Source organism: Equus asinus, chromosome 7, assembly GCF_041296235.1.
Source record: "Equus asinus isolate D_3611 breed Donkey chromosome 7, EquAss-T2T_v2, whole genome shotgun sequence".
In the NCBI taxonomy this organism is placed as follows: domain Eukaryota; kingdom Metazoa; phylum Chordata; class Mammalia; order Perissodactyla; family Equidae; genus Equus; species Equus asinus.
Window position 1 is genome coordinate 85155919 of NC_091796.1, and position 17926 is coordinate 85173844.

At 55.1% G+C, this 17926-nt stretch overlaps 1 long non-coding RNA gene across 1 annotated transcript in view; it reads right to left on the reverse strand.

Moving 5' to 3' along the window:
- LOC123287181 (uncharacterized) overlaps positions 1 to 17926 on the reverse strand; it is a 51942-nt gene that overhangs the window by 14530 nt on the left and 19486 nt on the right. The window contains exon 2 of the long non-coding RNA XR_011504704.1: positions 4549 to 4738. This is a non-coding gene — a long non-coding RNA (uncharacterized lncRNA). The remainder of the gene's footprint in view (positions 1 to 4548; positions 4739 to 17926) is intronic.

Here is a 17926-nt window from a genome sequence, read left to right on the forward strand (position 1 = left end):
AGGATCTGCTCTGTGTGGCTCCAGGATGGAACACAAACCTCCACTGTGTCCCGCAGCACGGAGCACATGGGGCCGCTTACCTCTCCAGCTCTGGGCACCTCACCTCCTTCTCACGCCACCTAACCCCCTTTGGGGGTCGCGTGAGTCCACGATTGTGGCAGGTACAGGGACCTCCACGCTTGTTTCTCCCCTTGAGCTCTTGGCACATGGAGAACAGACCAGAAGGAGCTAAACAGAGACCTGCACACAGGGTCAGCTTTACTAACGCAGAGCTTGAGGCAGAATTGGCAGGGCCTCCAGCTTCCCTCCTCAACTCTAGACCCTGCACAGCCCTGACGGCCCCTCCAATCACAGCCGGAGAAACTGGACCCCAGGGAGCAAGTCTGGCTGGACCTGGCTGTGGAGAAGGCCTGCTCAGTCTGCTTCCTCCAGGGCAGCCAGAAGTGGGGCACGAGCTGCTCGCCCATCACAGCGGAGCCACGCCCATTCCAAGAGTGCCATGCCCTCCCCAGGCTCTCCAACCAGATTCGTGGCTTTGCCTCCAGCAGGGAGGAAAGTGAGAAGGGTGGTAAAGGATGCTGTGGTAGCATCCCCATGTAATGGTCCCCTAGCATGTCTATGTCCTCATCCTCAGAACCTATGAGTATGTTACCTTACGTGGCAAAAGGGACTTTGCTGATGTGATTAAGGCTCTTGAGATGAGAAGATTATCCTGGATAATCCAGATGGGCCCTATGTAATCACAAGGGTCCTTACAAAAGGGAGATAAGAAGGTCAAAGGCAGAAGGAGATGGGATGATGGGAGCAGAGGTTGGAGGGATGTACTTTGAAGATGGAGAAAGGGGGCCACAAGCCAAGGAATGCAGGCGGCCTCTGAAAGCTGGAAAGGCAAGCAAATGGATTCTCCCTTGGCCAAACGGGTTCTCTTCCTTGATTTTATCCTTATCAGATTCATTTTGGACTTCCGGCCTCCAAACTGTAAGAGAGTAAATTTGTGTTGTTTTAAACCACTAAGTTGGTGGCAGTTTGTCACAGCGGCCAGAGGAAACCCCCACAGGCGCTGAAAAGAGAGGACAGTGTGGGAAAGGGGAAGAAGAAGTGCTCCCAAGGATGTTGCATTTGAAGTCACCCAGGACGCCGGGGCTTTCCACGGGCTCAGGAATAGCCTTCTTCACTAGGTCTGCCAACCAGATGTTTCCTCTGCTCTTCAAGGCTCAGCTCGAATGTCACTTCCCTCATGTCGTTTTCCCTGACCTGGCAGCAGTAGTTGTCCCCTCGTCCTGGCATGCTCAGGGCACTCTGTCTGTACCATTGCTCTGGACATCCCAACAGTTTTCTGTCTGTGTGTCTGTCTGACTCCCTCATCAGACGGGGAGCTCCCTGGGGATCGGGGAGCCATAGCAGTTTCTCCTGCAAGTGTGTTGGACTGCAATGAATTAAGCCCGGCCATCTCCATCCCAGACTTGTGCTACAGTCTCTGCTTTCATTTCTACCCAGCCCAGCCGTTCACAGCTCATCCCCCTCCATGGGAGCTCGCCCTCTGCATCTTTGACAAGCTCTCTTTCAGCGTTCTGTCTTGGCCATCTACATAAAATGTCGCCATGGATACCTAGGGTTTCATTTGCATACCTACAATCGAAATCCTTCCCCAGGAATTTTGAATCAGGACCAAAAGGCTCCAGCCCCGGCTGGTTGACCTTTGAATGGAGGACAGCTGCTGTTGTTTTCATTGAACATTTTCTACCCCGAGTTCTGTATATGCCAGAAAGCAGGGCTACCGATGGGGAGGGAGAGGCAGGAAGCAGAGGGCAGAGAGGGGAGGAAGGACTGACTCTGTGCTCCCACGGTGTCCCTGTCTCTGCTTTCAGTGCATCCTTGAGGCCCAGAGACAGGCTTGCCTTGAAATTCTTGAGATACCTCTGGGGTCTTTCCAATAGAGTTCCTGTTTTGCTTTAGCCCAGTCACATTTCATTTCTATCACTTGCAACCAAAGAAGTCCTAAAAAATCTGGAATGAGCAAGCCCGAGCCAAGAAGAGAGTGTTGGCACATCATATACATGGTACATTCCCAAACCAAATACGGTAAAGCCCCATTTACCCAGAGGTCACCTAGTGGACCCCTTGCCTATGCAGAACACTCTGGAAAACCCAGAGTGAAGAAAGAGGGCCTATTGTTCTGTCTGCCTGGCTGCAGGAGGGGGGCCAGGAGGAGCCGAATCATGCAGCAAAGTGAAGCCCAGGGGGTGGACATGAATGGGAACATTGGGGAGCAGAAGCCAAAGATGCCAGGATCCGCTGGCCAAACAGAGCAGGCAGAAACCAAAGAAAAGCAGAGCCCAGGGCCCAACCAGGCAGGAAGGAGCCGTCCCTCAGGAACCAGAGAGGCCCTGATGAAAGTCCAGGGCTGGTCTGTTCTGTGCATATGGACACCCCTCCTGATGGCCCAGGACCATTGTCACTGGTACTTCCCTGCCTTTCTTAGAGCCACTGAGTCTCAAGTTCAGTTTCTGAGCCCAAATCCAGCCTAAGTCAGGCTCCCTAAGCTCCTGCACTTGACTCCTGAGTAGTACACGGGGCTGGATTCTGCACTGCTTTCCTCTTAGGAACCAGCCCTAGCAATTTGATGAATTCGTTTCCCAGCCCCCAGTGGACTAGAAATCCCACATTAGAAATGGGAAGAGATGCCATTAAAGGAATGACACTAATAGCAGCCAGAACTGACAAGCTGCAGCAGGGTTTCTCCACCTCAGCACAAATGACGCTGGGGCCAGTAAATTCTTCGTGCCGGGAGCTGTCCTGTGCACTGCAGGATGTCTGACAGCACCCTCTGCCCACCGGGTGCCAGGGGCACCCCCGCCATGTGTGTCAACCAAAAACATCTCCCTCGGGGCCGGCCCCGTGGCCGAGTGGTTAAGTTCGCACGCTCTGCTGCAGGCAGCCCAGTGTTTCGTCAGTTGGAATCCTGGGTGCAGACATGGCACCACTCATCGAGCCACGCTGAGGCAGCGTCCCACATGCCACAACTAGAAGGACCCACAACTAAGAATATACAACTATGGACCGGGGGGCTTTGGGGAGAAAAAGGAAAAAAATAAAATCTTTAAAAAAAAACACAAAAAAGCACATCTCCCTCACTGCCACACGTCCCTGGGGGACAAAATCACCCCAGGTGGACAACCACTGTGCTCCAGAGAGAGTGAGAACCAGTTAAAAAACATTCACAGGAACCAGGACTAGTAACAGCCCAGGCCAGTTAGTTGACGGGCAGAGCTCAATATTCATGTGTAGCCATGAAGGGTGAGTGCTTTATGCAGAGAGCCGGAACCACAGTCACACTGTCTTGCCCCTGACCCCGAGCTTCCCTGGCCCGGCTCTCTCCCCCTCCCCCATCCTGATGGAAGCTCCCAGGGAGCCACAGAGTGGTGCTGACCAGCCCATATAAGAAGGGCCCGTCTCAGAAAGAAAGTGGGAGATGGACCCCCAAGGGGTGACCACGCGTCCCCAGGGAACATGGAACACAGGATCTTTTTTCCTCTCTTTAGCACCCTCTGACAGTGCTGACACACAGTAAACCCTCCCTCAATATTCATTGAGTTAAATTCGATTTTAAAGGTTTCTACAGTGATTCTGTGTTGTTTTTGGACTTTTCTCTTTTTTTTTTTTTTTTTTGAGGAAGATAAGCCCTGAGCTAACATCTGCCACCAATCCTCCACTTTTTGCTGAGGAAGACTGGCCCTGAGCTAACATCCGTGCTCATCTTCCTCTACCTTATATGTGGGACACGTGCCACAGCATGGCTTGACCTGGGATCCGAACCCCCGAAGCGGAACGTGCGAACTTAACCACTGTGCCACCGGGCCATCCCCTGGACTTGTTTTCTGATGAGGTCCTCTCAGTGCCCCAGGCCCATCTGCCATCCTACTTCCTTCCCAAGGCCCCCTTCCCCTCCCGCCTCAAGGGCACGGAAAACTGAGCCGACCTATGAGTCCTAATCAGAAAAGAAGGACTGTGGTCTGGTATCCGGGGCTCTCAGAGCACATTCTCCTCGCTTTTTCCTCAGGACATCACGACCAAAAACCTAAGCTGAGTTAGGTCAACTGCCGTCTGGCACCTGCCTGGGGCGGTTGTGCGTGCACACATGTGTGTGAGAACGTGTTAGTGCTGTGAGTGTGGGAGGAATGGGGTAAACTGTTTGTGCACGCACACACAGGGCCTGTGCATGACTTTCCCACTTGGGGTTCATTAGAGCCTGCATCCCAGTTGTCGGAAGCAGATCCCTCGACTGGGGTCCTCTGCTGTACTCAGGGACATGGCCTGGGTATCCCTTTTGCAGCAGAAATGGTGTTTGAGGAGGCACGCCAGTGGCTGGGCAGTGGGGAAGCCTGGCTGGAGAAGCAAGGCTCCCCGAGCTGCCCCAGGGCAGGCACAGTCATCCCCTGAAAGAACGGCCTGTGGTGGGTTTGCCAGGCTCCTGGACCTCGGCCGCTGTCCAGGAGGGTCCCTCTCTGGACGTCAAGGTGGGAGCACACAGCAGACCTTTGCACTCACCTTGGGAGAGGGGGATGGGCGGTCATTCCTGTGAGCCGGGAAATATACTTCATGGGAATTCCCAAAGGCCCTGCCCTGAGAGATCCAATTGGAAGTCCAAACGCAGCCAGGGAAGGAGTTGGCCTGGTCATCAGTCCAGTCCCCACTGGGTGCTGGTTTCCAGTCTAGAGTCCATGACAAGCTCTCGTTCCTGCAGCCAGGAGACAGATTCGCACACTGAGAATGACAGTCATGGGAAGAACCTGGGGCAATTTTTCAGGGTGGCTGAGAGGCACGGAGAGCCCTTGAATAAGCAGAAGAAGGGGCAGCAGAGAAAGGGATGAAGATGCACATTGAGAAAACTCCTTGGGGGCCGCGTCCCAGGCACTGTGCCACGTGCTTTGTCATACACCAGCTTGGGGCTCTTCAAAGCAATGCCTAAGGGCATGGGCACATCAGACGCCTCAATGGACAGATGAGCAAACCGAGGCGCAGAAAGAACAGGTGACTTTCCTGATGTCACATAGCTTTTAAGCAGAGAGCCAGGATGCAAACAAGGTCAAGAATGAGGGATAAAGTGTCCAGCAATCAATAAACTGGTTAAATAAATAATGGTTTATTTATGGAATACTGAGCAGCCATTGACATCTCCTGTTAGAATATTTAATAACCTGGAAAGATGTTTAAGATATAGAGTTGGATGGAAAAAAGAAGGTTACAAAATAGCACATGCTGATGGATTGTTAAAAAATAAAATAAAATACAGAGGTATGATTTCCAAGAAAAAAAGGCAAAATATTCACACAGGCTTTCTCCACAGGAGTGGGGGTGATTTCTGTTCTGTGAGTTTGTCCATTTTTTCTTACAGTATAGTTTTGTGACAAGGACACATCTGACACGAAGAGGCCAGGCTGTGTTTCTCAGGTAGAAGGGGAGGAGTTGGAGTCAAGACCGGCACCTCGAGATGCAGCATCCCAAAGCCGCGCGGTGCGTTGGGAAGCAATGCCTTTCCTCGCAACACCTTGGACTTTTTTCTGGATCAGGCAGCAGGCAAGTGAGGCTGGTACCTGCCCCAGCTGTGGGGACCCCAAGCCTGGCTCTGTGCACACACTCCATTGAGTTCCACCCTTTTGAGCCTGTCCTGGCAGAGCTTGGGGCTCCAGCCAGCTAGGAACAGGCAGGGGTCGGGGAGGGCGGAGTTGGTCTAGGTTTATCCTGGGGTGCATGGAGGGGCAGGAAGAGCTGGAGAGGGTGGCTTGAAGGAGTGCCTTTGTGTCAAGTGTCCAGTTGAGGGGGGCAGGGTGCCTTAGCTCAAAAAGAGAGGGGCAGGGGCCGGCCCAGTGGCGCAGTGGTTAAGTTCGCACGTTCCGCTTCAGCAGCCCAGGGTTTGCCAGTTCAGATCCCGGGTGTGAGCCTACGCACCACTTGTGAAGCCATGCTGTGGCAGGTGTCTCACATATAAAGTAGAGGAAGATGGGCACGGATGTTAGCTCAGGGCCAGTCTTCCTCAAGAAAAAAAAGAGAGAGAGAGGGGGGCAGTATGAGTTCAGTCATCCAGAACTCTGGTTTGCAACCCCATGAGACTCAACAACGCTCATTTCAAAACCTATTTTAAAATATTTTCTAATAACTTAACAATCTGAAAATAAAGTTGTTGATAATATAACCTACCTCCAGCTATAATATTTTTCATCGATCTAATGGCCCTAACTGTATTATAAAGGAAAAAAACAGTTTATAATAAAATAACATGTATTGCAATACGTAAAAGCTCAGGTATGACTGCCGTGGAAGACAACATCCCCTCCTCTAAAGGCACACACAAATTTTCAAAACTCTCCCTCGGGGAGACTCAATCCTGAGAACCACTCATTAGAGGAACGATAGCTGGCCTCCAGTGAGTGCCCTCTCTGAGCCGCACTGTGCCAAACTCTTTATAGACATGTCAAGTCACCTACTCGTCACAGCCCTGTGAAGTTTATCAGCCCTGTTTTACAGATGAGAAACACAGGCCCAGAGAGGTTGAGTTGCTTGCCCAAGGTCACCCAGCTAGTGAGTAGGGGTGCTGGGATTTGAACCAAGGCAAACTGGCTTTCTCTGGGGAGGAGGCTCAGCCTAAGAGAGCTGGATCAGAGCTGAGGAGCTCTGCCCGCCCCTGGAACCTGCAGTGTTTCTCAGAAACTATTCACATTATGGGCCGGACAATTCCTAGTTGTTGGGGGTGCCGTCCTGTGCCGTGCAAGATGTTTACCTTCCAGCCATTAAAGGCCAGTAGCACCCCCTCTATCTGTGACAACCAAAACGTCTTCAGACATTGTCAGATGTCCCCTAGGGGGCAAAACTGAAGCTGAGAGCCACTGGGTTAGAGGCATCCACGCGGAATACCAGCGCAGGCACAACCTGAGCCAGGTCTGGCGGTACGGGTAGGATTTCTGGAGCTAGAGAAAAGCAGGGCAGCGCTCCAGGGGGCGGGGGCTTGAATGACGGGACAGCAGGAAGTGGGTGATCAGTCACACGGAGGACAAGTGGAAGTGGGGGCCGGTCGGCTGTGCGCACAGGGACAAAGGAAAAGGCGGAGGTCACCTGACACAGAAGGCGGGAGAAGCTGCCTCCCTTCCTGGTTCCTCTCCTGGCTTAATGTCCTGCCCTGGAAGAGGACCCCTGATGAAGATAGAGCCTGAAAATGATTTGGGTTGAGGATCGCATGTTGATCAGGATTTACCAGGTTTTTCCAAGCCAACTCCACCCCCACCTTGAGGAGGCGAGCCTTACTTTCAGACCCTCCCAGGAATCACACAGACCACACGTGCAGGCCCACCTCCGTTGTGCAATCACCCCTCATTCTTAGCCAGGCTCCCAGCTACACCTTCTTGGGGCCTGACAGCCACTTGCAGTCTCCTTGGCCTCAGCAGGCAGCGCAGGGCTCCTGCCTATTAATCCTGAGAAGGGCGAGGAGCGGGGGAGACAAACGCCTTTGGGCCGAGCAGTAAGGCGCCTCCTGCAACGCCCTCCTCCCCTCCTGGCTCTCTGCCGAGCCCCTGTGGGCGAAGAGGGGATCTCAGACAACCCTTTGGCCACTGCACTTGGCCCTCGACTGGAATAATTAGAGACGGAGCCAGGAATGATGTCATGCCTCTGCAGGAGAACCCAGGATGACCTTGAGCAAGGCGCTTACCTTGGCCTCAGCTCTCTCGTTTATCAAATTTTAACTTTCCTGCACTGACGTTCTGGTTTGAAGCCGAAAGTCCTCCGGGGCCAGCTCATCTGAGAGGAGTCTGGCCGTACATACGGGCTTTGCACACCCAACTCACTTCCCCTCCCCCTTCCTCTGGAAGAGCTTCTCTCCCTCTCTGGGTAGTACTGATGCTGCTGTCAATTACGGTGCCCTACCCCCTTCCAAGAATGTAGGGGTGGGCAAGTGTCCCAGGCCGCCCAGAGGACCCTCCCTGTGTTGATGGGTTCACTAATGGACATGCTTCCAAGCAAACCAGTTAGGAGTCCTCCCTGGGATATGAAAGTCAGAAATGATGTTTCCAGGGACATATTAGTCTGGAAAGATGCAAATCTAAGGCTTCCAGTTGTCATCTTCCTGACCCTGGAAGAAGGCCCATCTGCAGCAGAGAGCCGGTACAAAGAGTGAGACAAAGCTGAGAGCCCAAGAGTGAGAGAAAGCCCTGATGACACTGTTTGAAACCCTGGATCAAACTGTGCCTGAAAGTGATACCCAGTTGTGGGTTAATAAACTCCCTTTTTGCTTATGCTTGTTTGACTCGGGTTTCTGTAACTTACAACTGAAACAGTCCTAACAAATACAACCCTTCAGCAACAGGGCTGTGAGAGGGGATGCTGAGCACATAGAGGGGTAGAATCTGCCGGCTTATACCTCCAGCCTGAGCCAGTGAACCCCAGAAACCCCTGCACCTCTCTCCTGCCACGTGCTTTGACCTTTGACCATCTCTTAGCTTCAGCCCATGGAGGGGAGCTCCACTCACCTAACCCATGGCCCAGTGCCACCAGGCACATTTTTCAAGCTGAACTTTGACAGCAGCCTTGAGAAAGGATGTCCTTGCCCCCAGCCACATAGCAAACCAGGAAACAGGGAAGTGAAATCTGTAATGCACAGTCTGCAGCAAGCTTTCCCCAGACTGGAAAAATGGGGAGCAGGCATTCTTAGGGGTGTGGTACACATCAGCATGGGCTCTGCACTCACTGCTGGCCCCCGTCATGGGAGGTCTGCTCCTCCGGCCCTGGCACTGCAGGGACCAGGAGCTTAGAATAGCCCCCGGGCCAGGTTGATGCCCGGCAGGTCAGACTCATCCTTCCCACTGCCTCAAGCCTCTGACTGGGGAAATCAGCCCAGCCACAGGGCCAAGAAGAGCCTGGGTCTTCGTGTCACTGGTTGGTATGCCCGCAGCATCTGGGTTCTTGGAGGAGTGCTCCACTCCCCTACGGACTGAATTGTGTCCCCCAAAATTCAGAGGTTGAAGTCCTAACCCCACTGTGACTGTATTTGGAGACAGGGCCTTTAGGAGGTAATTAAGGTTAAATGAGGTCACCAGGGTGGAATCCTAACCAATAGGCTTGTTGTCCCTATAATAAGAGAAGAGAGAAGTCTCTTTCTCCAGTAGATGCATCGTATGAAAGACCAGGTGAGCTCGCACCGACAAGGCGGCCGTCCGCACACCCAGACGAGGGCCCTCACCAGAACCCAGCCATGCCGGCACCCCGATCTCAGACTCATGGCCCCTCAATCCACAGTGTTTTGTTATGACAGCCCAAGTGGAGCAAGATGCACTCCCCGCCACCCCCACAGGAAGGCCCCATGTGCTCCCTTCTGTGGGGTGGGGAAATAATTCTCCGCCAAGAGCTCTCAGCAGTTCCCAGGTGCCGGGCACTGTTCTAAGCACGTCCATGCCTTAGCTCCTGAATCCTCATAACAACCCCAGAAGGCAGGCAGCATTATAACCATTATACAGATGAGCAACTGAGGCACAGAGAGGTGAAGGAACCAAGGTCACACCGCAATACTGTAAAACTGGATTCCAATCCCAGCAGTCTAAACCTAGCACCCCTCAACACTAAGAAACGGAGACAGGAGATGAAGACGAGACTGCTCACGACGGCCTGCGAGATCCGCAGGAATGGAGGCCGAGGGTTTCAGCCCGGCATTTAGACACCTGGCCACGCCGTGCTGTGCAATGAACTGGGTCCCTGGCTCCGCACAGTCCAAAGGAAGTGACCTGTCACAGTGTGCCCTCAGGAGGTGCCCCTGAAGGCTGGCTCCCATTCAGTCGCTGCCTGACTTTGCCTAAGTCACGGCATGAGAAAGAAGAAGTGGACGACAAGCCTGCTCGAAACCCTTCCTGTTCATTCCGTGGTTCTAAAAACACGTAGGCACAGGACCTCAGTGTGGGTGGTGCTGCCAGGGGGACTGTGAGTAATCAGTTCGCCCAGCGTGTCCCCATTGGGGTGTGGAAGCCCAGATCAGGGTCTGGCACGGATTCCAACTCGCCCCCAGGACGGCAGCAGAATGTGCTTTGCGCCAAACATCCCCAGGCGCAGGAGCTGAGGGCTCACCCCAGCCCAGTCTCTCCCAGATCTTTGTCATCCGATCCCAGTGGCCAAGTGCTACATCACCACGTGGCCAGGCCCACGCAAGTCCTTGTGTGATGGGACGTTGAGTCCTTCCAAGCCTCATCTCCTTGTCTCCAGTGGTCCCCATTACCCAGGACTCTGGGCTGGGGCAAATGGTGCGTTTTAGCCCCCGGGGGGAACAGACTGAGACAGTCGCCCCAGAGCCTGGGCTCCGGGCTCAGATGCCCTCTAGGATATGGGAACCATGGGTTTGGTCTGCAAGGGGCCTCCGGCATTTCCTTGTGATGATGCCCGAGACCCACCAGGTGTCACTGTGTAGCCAGCGAGATGATGGGTGCTGGCGGGAGGGTTTTTCTCCAGCAAGGCCCTAGGGACTGGGGAGCAAGGGCCAGCCAGCGGGAGGCCTGGGTGGAGCAGAGAAGTGGCCCTGTCCCCTTAGCCTCGAGGCCAGCAGAAGCCACGAGCCTGGGGACAGCAGAGGTCTCCATCCAAGGGCTGAAACGCGATGAGGGTGAGGTGAAAGAACAACTCCTGACCTGTCTACGGGGCCACGCCTTCTCATCCCAGCAAGCCACTGGGTGGGACTGGAGGCTCCCTCCACCCTCATCACACCCCTCTCCAGGAGTTCAGCTCAGCTTTCCAGGGCCCTGCCTGGGGCTACCCCCACCCCCAACCCCTCAGAGAGCGTCAGTGGGCCGTGTAGACCTACAGTAATGGGAGAGGCATCTCATCAATTCCAGACAGCAGAGCCCCACCCCTCACCAGGAGCTGGTTCAAAGTCAGGCAGGGCTAGGAGGCTCAGACTGGGCATTTCCAGCCTAACTGAGTCCTGAAGGCACATCGCCTAGAAACCAGAAGGCCCCAAACACTGGTTTCTGTCCCATCCAGCTCCGCACACAGGAGACCCTGGACATGGCAGGGGAAGGGCCTGGAGCACTTTACTCCCCTCAGCTGCAGAGGGCTCCCCCTGCAGCTCCCAGAGGCTCAGGGACAGATCTGGCAGTTCGCGTGCCCCAGTTGGGCCTCAGAGGAAGGAAGGTCCAAATGACGAGGGGCTGGGGGTCTCCCCAGGCCCGGGGTCCAGCCCCTCCAGCTCCAAGTCCTTCTCTCTCCAACAGCTGCTCAGAGGACTCCATCTGGCTCTTCCTGGGCAAGGAAAATCAACAGGGGCCGAGGGGAGAAGAAAGACAGTAGTGCAGTGAGTAGATGCAAAGCCCCACGTGTGAGATGGAAAAGGACGGTGGGGGACAGACGAGGACTCAAGAAAAGCAGGGGATGTGGGTGCCCCCTTCACAGGGAGGTGGGGGAGAGACTGCTGAGTTAAGTTGCTTTGGCGTTTGGTCTGGATGATGGCTACTGAAGGTATCATGGGGATGGTGGACGCATCTAACAGAAAAATTCCGTTAGCGTACAGCCCCAGTGTCTTTCCTTTATCCCTCAGTGCACAGATACAGACCCACCACCTGCTAGAGGCGGCATCACGCCGGGTGATACAGGGAGACACCAGAAAACATCCCGTTCCGCAAGGCGTTACAGCCTAGGTCGAGGCAGGAAGACAAGATGTGTGAACAAGAACACACATGCGTGTGCATTGCACACAACACTGACTGTGAAAGCCCGTTGACCACTGTGCAAGTGTGTGAGACCCCAAGTGTTAAATGTTTGCCCCGGCTGCTCCCTGAGCATTCCTAACATAAAAAATACAACCACCATGCAAGACTCCCGAAGCTCTGCCCAATTTCCATAGTGTCTGCGACTCTGTTCAAGATTTTGCACCACATGTGTGTGCACAAGTGTGTGCATGACCAGGCATGTCGGTAGCATCTGCAACTTTGTGCTTGGGAGCCCTGGAAGAAAGGAGTTTCTGAGAATTGTTGCCTGTTGAGCAGTAGAGGGACCAAGGGGTCCCACAGGGCTGTCACTGTGCAGAAGGGGAGAAGGAAAGGTCCAAGGGGTTGAATCATAAGCCTGGGGTCACTCAGCACTGAACAAGTTAATACAAGTGGCCACCAGGCTTTTTCGCTGATACGGGAGCTCCCTGGAGGTCAGAGCTGGAAGCAGCATTGGAAATGGAATATTGGAACCCATGTTTTCTCTTCTGTCTATGACAACAGTGGGGAAGGTGGTGGCACCTGGTGTCAGCTGTGCCAACCTGGAGCATGACAATCAGTGGAAGACAACGACAGGAAGTGGTTAAGGGCTGGGCTCCGGAGAACTAAGGCTGGAACCCTGGCCCTCCTACTTAGTACATGCTTCTTAGCATCTCTGCGCCTCAGTTTCCCCATCCGGAAAATAGGGACAATGACGCCATCTCCCTCATGGGACTGTTGTGAAGATGAGATGGATGGATAAACACAACAAGTTTAGCAACGTGCCTGGCATGCAGGAAAAGCTGGATGGGAATGCATGCTTATGATTATTCTCTGCTTGCACGCTGGCCAGCAGGATTCCAGCAAGCCCACCTCAGCCCCGAGACCGCTGCTGGGATCCAGAGCTCACCCCTCTGGACTGCCCAGCTCACAGGCTTCCTTTTTTTTACTGAGTTACCTTGTAATTCCCAAACCTGAGCGGCAGGCAACTCACAGAAGCTCCAGCCACCTCCTGGTGAACGTAAGGATGGCAGGCAAGGTGCTCAGGGCGGGCTTTGTCCTGTGGCTGGAGTTGGGGGCATGGCTGGGTGGGGAGGGTTGGGCAACAGACTGATGCTTCCCAGGTGGGGAGGCTGGTGGCCTCTGGGACTGTTTACTCTTTCCTGGACTCCCGTGGCGCTATACAAATTAGGCATCAGTAGAGTTCATGCATCCAGAGCTTACATTAGGCTGTTGACATCTGCTCAGAGTTGTCTCTTTACACAGCTCACTTTGATTTTTGTCATTTGTTTTACTCTCTGCATTTCCACCCCCGCCCCACATCATTGCATGTCAAAACCAGCAGGAACCGTGGAGCCGGCCTTGTCTTCATTTTAGGACTGAGGACCCTGAGCACAGACGAATGTTTTTCTTGTGGCTAGCGTGAGCCTTGCCGAGCCTGCTGAATCCGGGCTGGCCACAGCTCGTCCCTAGAGGCCGGGGACCAGGCCTTCCTTAGCAACCGCCGCTGAATCACAGCGGAGAACGCTCGCGGGATCTGGCCCCCGGGGTGGGTCCATGTAAAGAAGCCACACTCGAGCCTGAGCCCGGCGGCAGAGCTGGCGAGAGAAGGAGCGTGGGCTCCGTGCTGGCACCGGCTCCCCACCCCTCCGCCCCTTCAAGAACCCGTGACAAACAACCTTGCCTGGTGACCAAGCGCCTGCCAAGCCCTGTCACAGGAAAACCCTGGCAGACTCGGCAAGGAGTCCAATTTCAGCCCAGCGGGTGGGGAAACCAAGGCAGCAAGAGCCCAATGTGACCGAGGTCACACACAGCGCTGGCAGCCAGGGGCCGGGCGTCCAGGGCTGCATGCTAAGCCCTGAGCACCAGGCCACCCAGCCAAGGCTCTGGACCGGCACAGAGGAGGAGCAAACATATCCCGGATTCGCGTCAGCAGCAGAGCCCCGAGAAAGGCCCAGTGCTTTCCATCCGCAAGTCCTCACAGTGGTCCCCTCTCTCCAGGAGAAACTGAGGCTCCCCAGGAGCCTCCTCGGGGTGTCAGGTCCAGGCCAGGAATCCGGCTCTAGAGGATTCCAGCTCCCAGCTGAGTGCCTGGAACAGCAAACATCAAAACCATGGCAGGCTGAGGGAGAAGGGAAGATGAGATCATTGCACCAGAAGGAAAGAAACCAAGACACCGAGGGAGGGCAGGAGGGACAGAGGCCAAGAATGTTTCAAGGCAACCTGAAAACTCCGTCTGATTAAAGCAGGCCCAGACATGGGCGGCTTCCCCTCCGCCTGAGTTACAGGGCCTGAGGAAACCTGGCAGGCCGCCGCCCCTCTTGGGGGAGCTGATGCTGGCCCACACCCGTGTACACGGATTAGTACCTGAGTGTCACGAAGGCAATGGGAACAGTAAGCACGTTTTGGTGCTCTGTGCACACTGTGCATGCACACATTTGGGCACACAAACACGCATGTGCAGGTGTCCGGGCTAGGCGTGCGAGCCCACAGGAGGGTATGCGTGTATTTGCATGCCGTCTACAAACATGTTTTCACCAAGCTCAAGGAGAAGCAATCAGTCATCTCCGAGGAATCTTAGCAACAGCCATCCCCAGAAAAGGCTTCTGCCAGCTGGAGCGGCGATGAGTCAGCAGAGGGGCCGTGGGAGGAGGAGAGCTCTCACCCTGGAGCCGGCCTCTCCCTTCTCCCGGCCTGGCCGCCGCGCCTGGGTCACCGCTTTGGCACTGATGACCGAGAACACATTCCTGGAACTGGCCAGCACAGGCGGCTAAAGGGTTTTTCCCTCCTCCTCCCTCTGCCTCTTCCCTCTTGTCCCGCCCCACACCCGCCCTTTTATTTTTCCTTCTTGCTGCAAAACCAAAACACCGCATTCACGAGTTCAGGAGCTGCAGCCAAATGGCAGGAGCCAGTGGCGGAGGGGTTAGGACACAGGAGCTGCCTAGGCCCAAGCAGGCCAGGGGACGAGGGACGAGGACACTGAGAGGGCCCCGCTGGGCACTGCGGAGCTCTGCTGAAGTCCTACAGGGAACAGGAGGGCAAGGTGTAGGCTCCCAGGAAAACAGATGTGTCTGCCTCTGCTCCAGGGGCAGAGCCTGAGGTCGCTAACACAGAGGAAGGGGTGGGAGGGTGACCAGAGGAACAGAGAAGCACAGTTATCAATCGGGCTCCACGGCCTGAGTGCATGCTCATTTCATCTTCACAGCAACCCTCGGGGTCGGTAGAATTATCTCCTTTTACAGATGAGGTGATGGAGGTGTAGACAGGTAAAGGGATTTAGCCCAAGGTCACACAGCTATTAGCAACGGAGCGAGCTGTAAGGAATTAAACCAGGCTGGAGCCGCCATGGGGGTGGGGCTTTAACCACTGGGCCACCCGGCCTTTCTTCCTGGGCAACACCTACACTGTGTGTGCCAGGATCCCTGCGCCTACAAAAAATAAAGAAAATAAAACCGAAAAAGGCTAGTGTGGTCCCTATCCGTCTCCCCTCCCGCAAGCAAACAGATCTGGGTGAAGAGCCATCTGCAGCCTCAGCAGCAGCAACAGCGGCAGTGGTGGTAGTGGCAGGGGCAGTAACAGCCTGGCCCAGCCCGAATCCCTGGCCTCTTTACTGGAGGCAGGAAATGAATAAAAGCTAAATGAGTTTGAAAATGCCAGGAGGCAGTGTTTAGCCCCTTCCCCCACCCCCTCCCCCTGGCAAGGACCGTGTATAGTTACAGTTTAATCTTGGAGATGCCAGACAGCTGTTCCCCGTTGCTAAGAGACTGGCCCACATTATGCAGATGTCAGGGACCTCAAATGTCTGCCGGAAATTACAGATCATGTCGGAGGAGCAGAGGGGCCTTCTCTTGGCTGGGGAAGCACAGCAGGAGAACCCCCGCCTCGGCGGGGGGGTGGGATGGCAGAAATAAGGGACCCATCTCTTCCCGGGTCTCCCCCTAGGCGGCTCTGGATCCTTCGATGTGCCCGCTCTGCTGCCCTGGCTCCGCTCCCTCCTTCCTGCAGCTCCCACCCCACATCCGGGCCTTCTTCCTTTGACAACTGTGCCAATGCCCATCTCCACCACTCTCTCTCCAGTTTTCCTTCTGGGGCATCTTTCTTCAGGCCAGCGTCCCTCTGTCTGTCTTGCAATCTTCCCTGCCACTAGGATGCAGCTGAGCGGGCTGAGAGGGAGCTGGGAAGATGGGCTGACTCCACCCTAGGAGGATGGCATCCCCCTCCTTGAGCCTCCCTCACCTGGGGCCGAAAATGAACACACAGCCTCCCCGACATCCCCCACCGCCCCCACGGAAACCCAAGCAGGGCCGTTGCCATGGCAACTGCAGGCTACCAGAGCGGCTGCATCCCTGGTCCCTGGGGAAGGGGAGCTGCCATGGGGGTGGTGGGGAAGCCCTTTTCCAAACCCACACTCTACCGGGGACCCTCACTGAAGGTGACAGTGGAATCCACCAGGGTCCCGGGGTGGGCGTGGAGCAGGCACAGCTCCTCATTCAGGCTGGAGAGGGGCGTGGAGAGGCCGCCAGGTGATGCAAAGGGAGCAATGGCATCACAGGGTCTACAGGAGACCCCAGGTATGGGGTGGGGGTGGGGGGGCCTGGGTACAGAGTGGGTGCTGAGGGCCTGCAGTTTCCCTGAGAGCCCACAAGGCGCCTTGAGGGCAGAAACTTTATGTCACTGCCCACGAATCCAGGTGGCATCCCCTCTCCCTGGGGCCAGCTGTGTGACCTTGGCTTCCTCCAGCCTTATAAAATGAAGCCAGGCAAACTTTACGTGCCATGGAAGGTGGCTGTGAAGCTAAGAATAGTGTGTGTGTGTGTGTGTGTGTGTGTGTGTGCAGCCATATATGAAAGCATTTCAGAGAAAGGTTCATGGGAGCCCCATGAAAGCAGGGCCTTATTACCACCCATCTGGCCTTCCCTGGAGATGCCGGTGAGGCTGGTGGGAGGGGACACTACTTACAGCTGTCTTTCCTCACACCCAGGTATTCCTCCCTGCCAATGGACACCATCCTCAAAGAGTGCCTCACTGATTTTTGTCCTGACTCCTCTGGCCATCTCCTCCTCTGGCACATTCCTACAGCAAGACACGTCAGATGGGGAAACTGAGGCACAGAGACTTCCGAGAACTGCCCAAACCGTCACAGACCATTAGCTTCCCCATGGCTTCCTCAGAACTGCCAATCCCCTACCTGTCCCCTCCAGCCTCAGCCCCTGCCCTGAGTTTAAACCTCAGGAGGACCACGACCTCTGTCCTCACCAGCTGGAAGCCCAGGTCCCCCCTCTAACTAGCCATGCGAACTGGGCAAATAACCAGACCTCCTTAGTTCTGATTCTGCTTCTGGAAAATGGAAACAATAATAGTACAGACCTCTCAGGATGCTGGGAGGACTGAATGAGATAAAACATACAACCTGCAGAGCTCCTGCTAAGCTCTCGATACATTTTAGTTCTTTTATTAAGGTGGAGCCAGTTCCTGGGCACTTCCTCCTTAGAAAGGGGCCAGGCTTCAGCAGCGAGAGGAGGGGGACTTCCTTGGGCTGCGTGCACACCTGCTCCCCAGTCCCCCAGCACTGCTTTCTGCCTCTTTGGAAGGTTCTAGAAGGGTTGTCCAGGACAGCGCACCTGAGAGAACTCTGAGGGCAGGCACCAGCCACAAAGGCCTCAGAGAAGATGCTGCACCAGACAAGGGGTGGACGGTGGAGGATGGTGACCCCTCCCCCATGCAAACTGCTGAGCCAGAAGGGATTTGGCAGCGGGCAGGAGCGCCGAGACTGAGTCATGGCTGGCTCCCAGTTCATTCAGCACTTGCTGCCCTCCGAGGCCTTCGCTTGGCGGGAGGGAGGCCGGGGCAGCTGCTCAGTCTTCCTCTTTGTTCCTCTTTCTCTCCCCGCTGGGCCTCTCCCCATCCTTTCATTTCCTCTCCCCAGCTTGCACTCTCCCTCGTTCACTTTCTCACATCCTCCTCTTTCTCTCATTCTCCCACCAACCTCAGTACCCTCCCCCTTTCATCCTTCCCTTGAAGCTGATTTCTTGCTTTCTCATCCTTTCTTCTTCCTCAGAGCTCAGAATCACACTTGGCAGCCTCCTCCCGGCTCCCTGCTCTGAGTCCTTCCCTCCACCCTCTCCTCCAGCGGTCTCTTTCCCTGCCCCCCTCATTTCCTCCCTCCTGCTCTTTCCCTTCTGTTTCTCCCTTCTCTTTTCCACCTTTGCCCCACC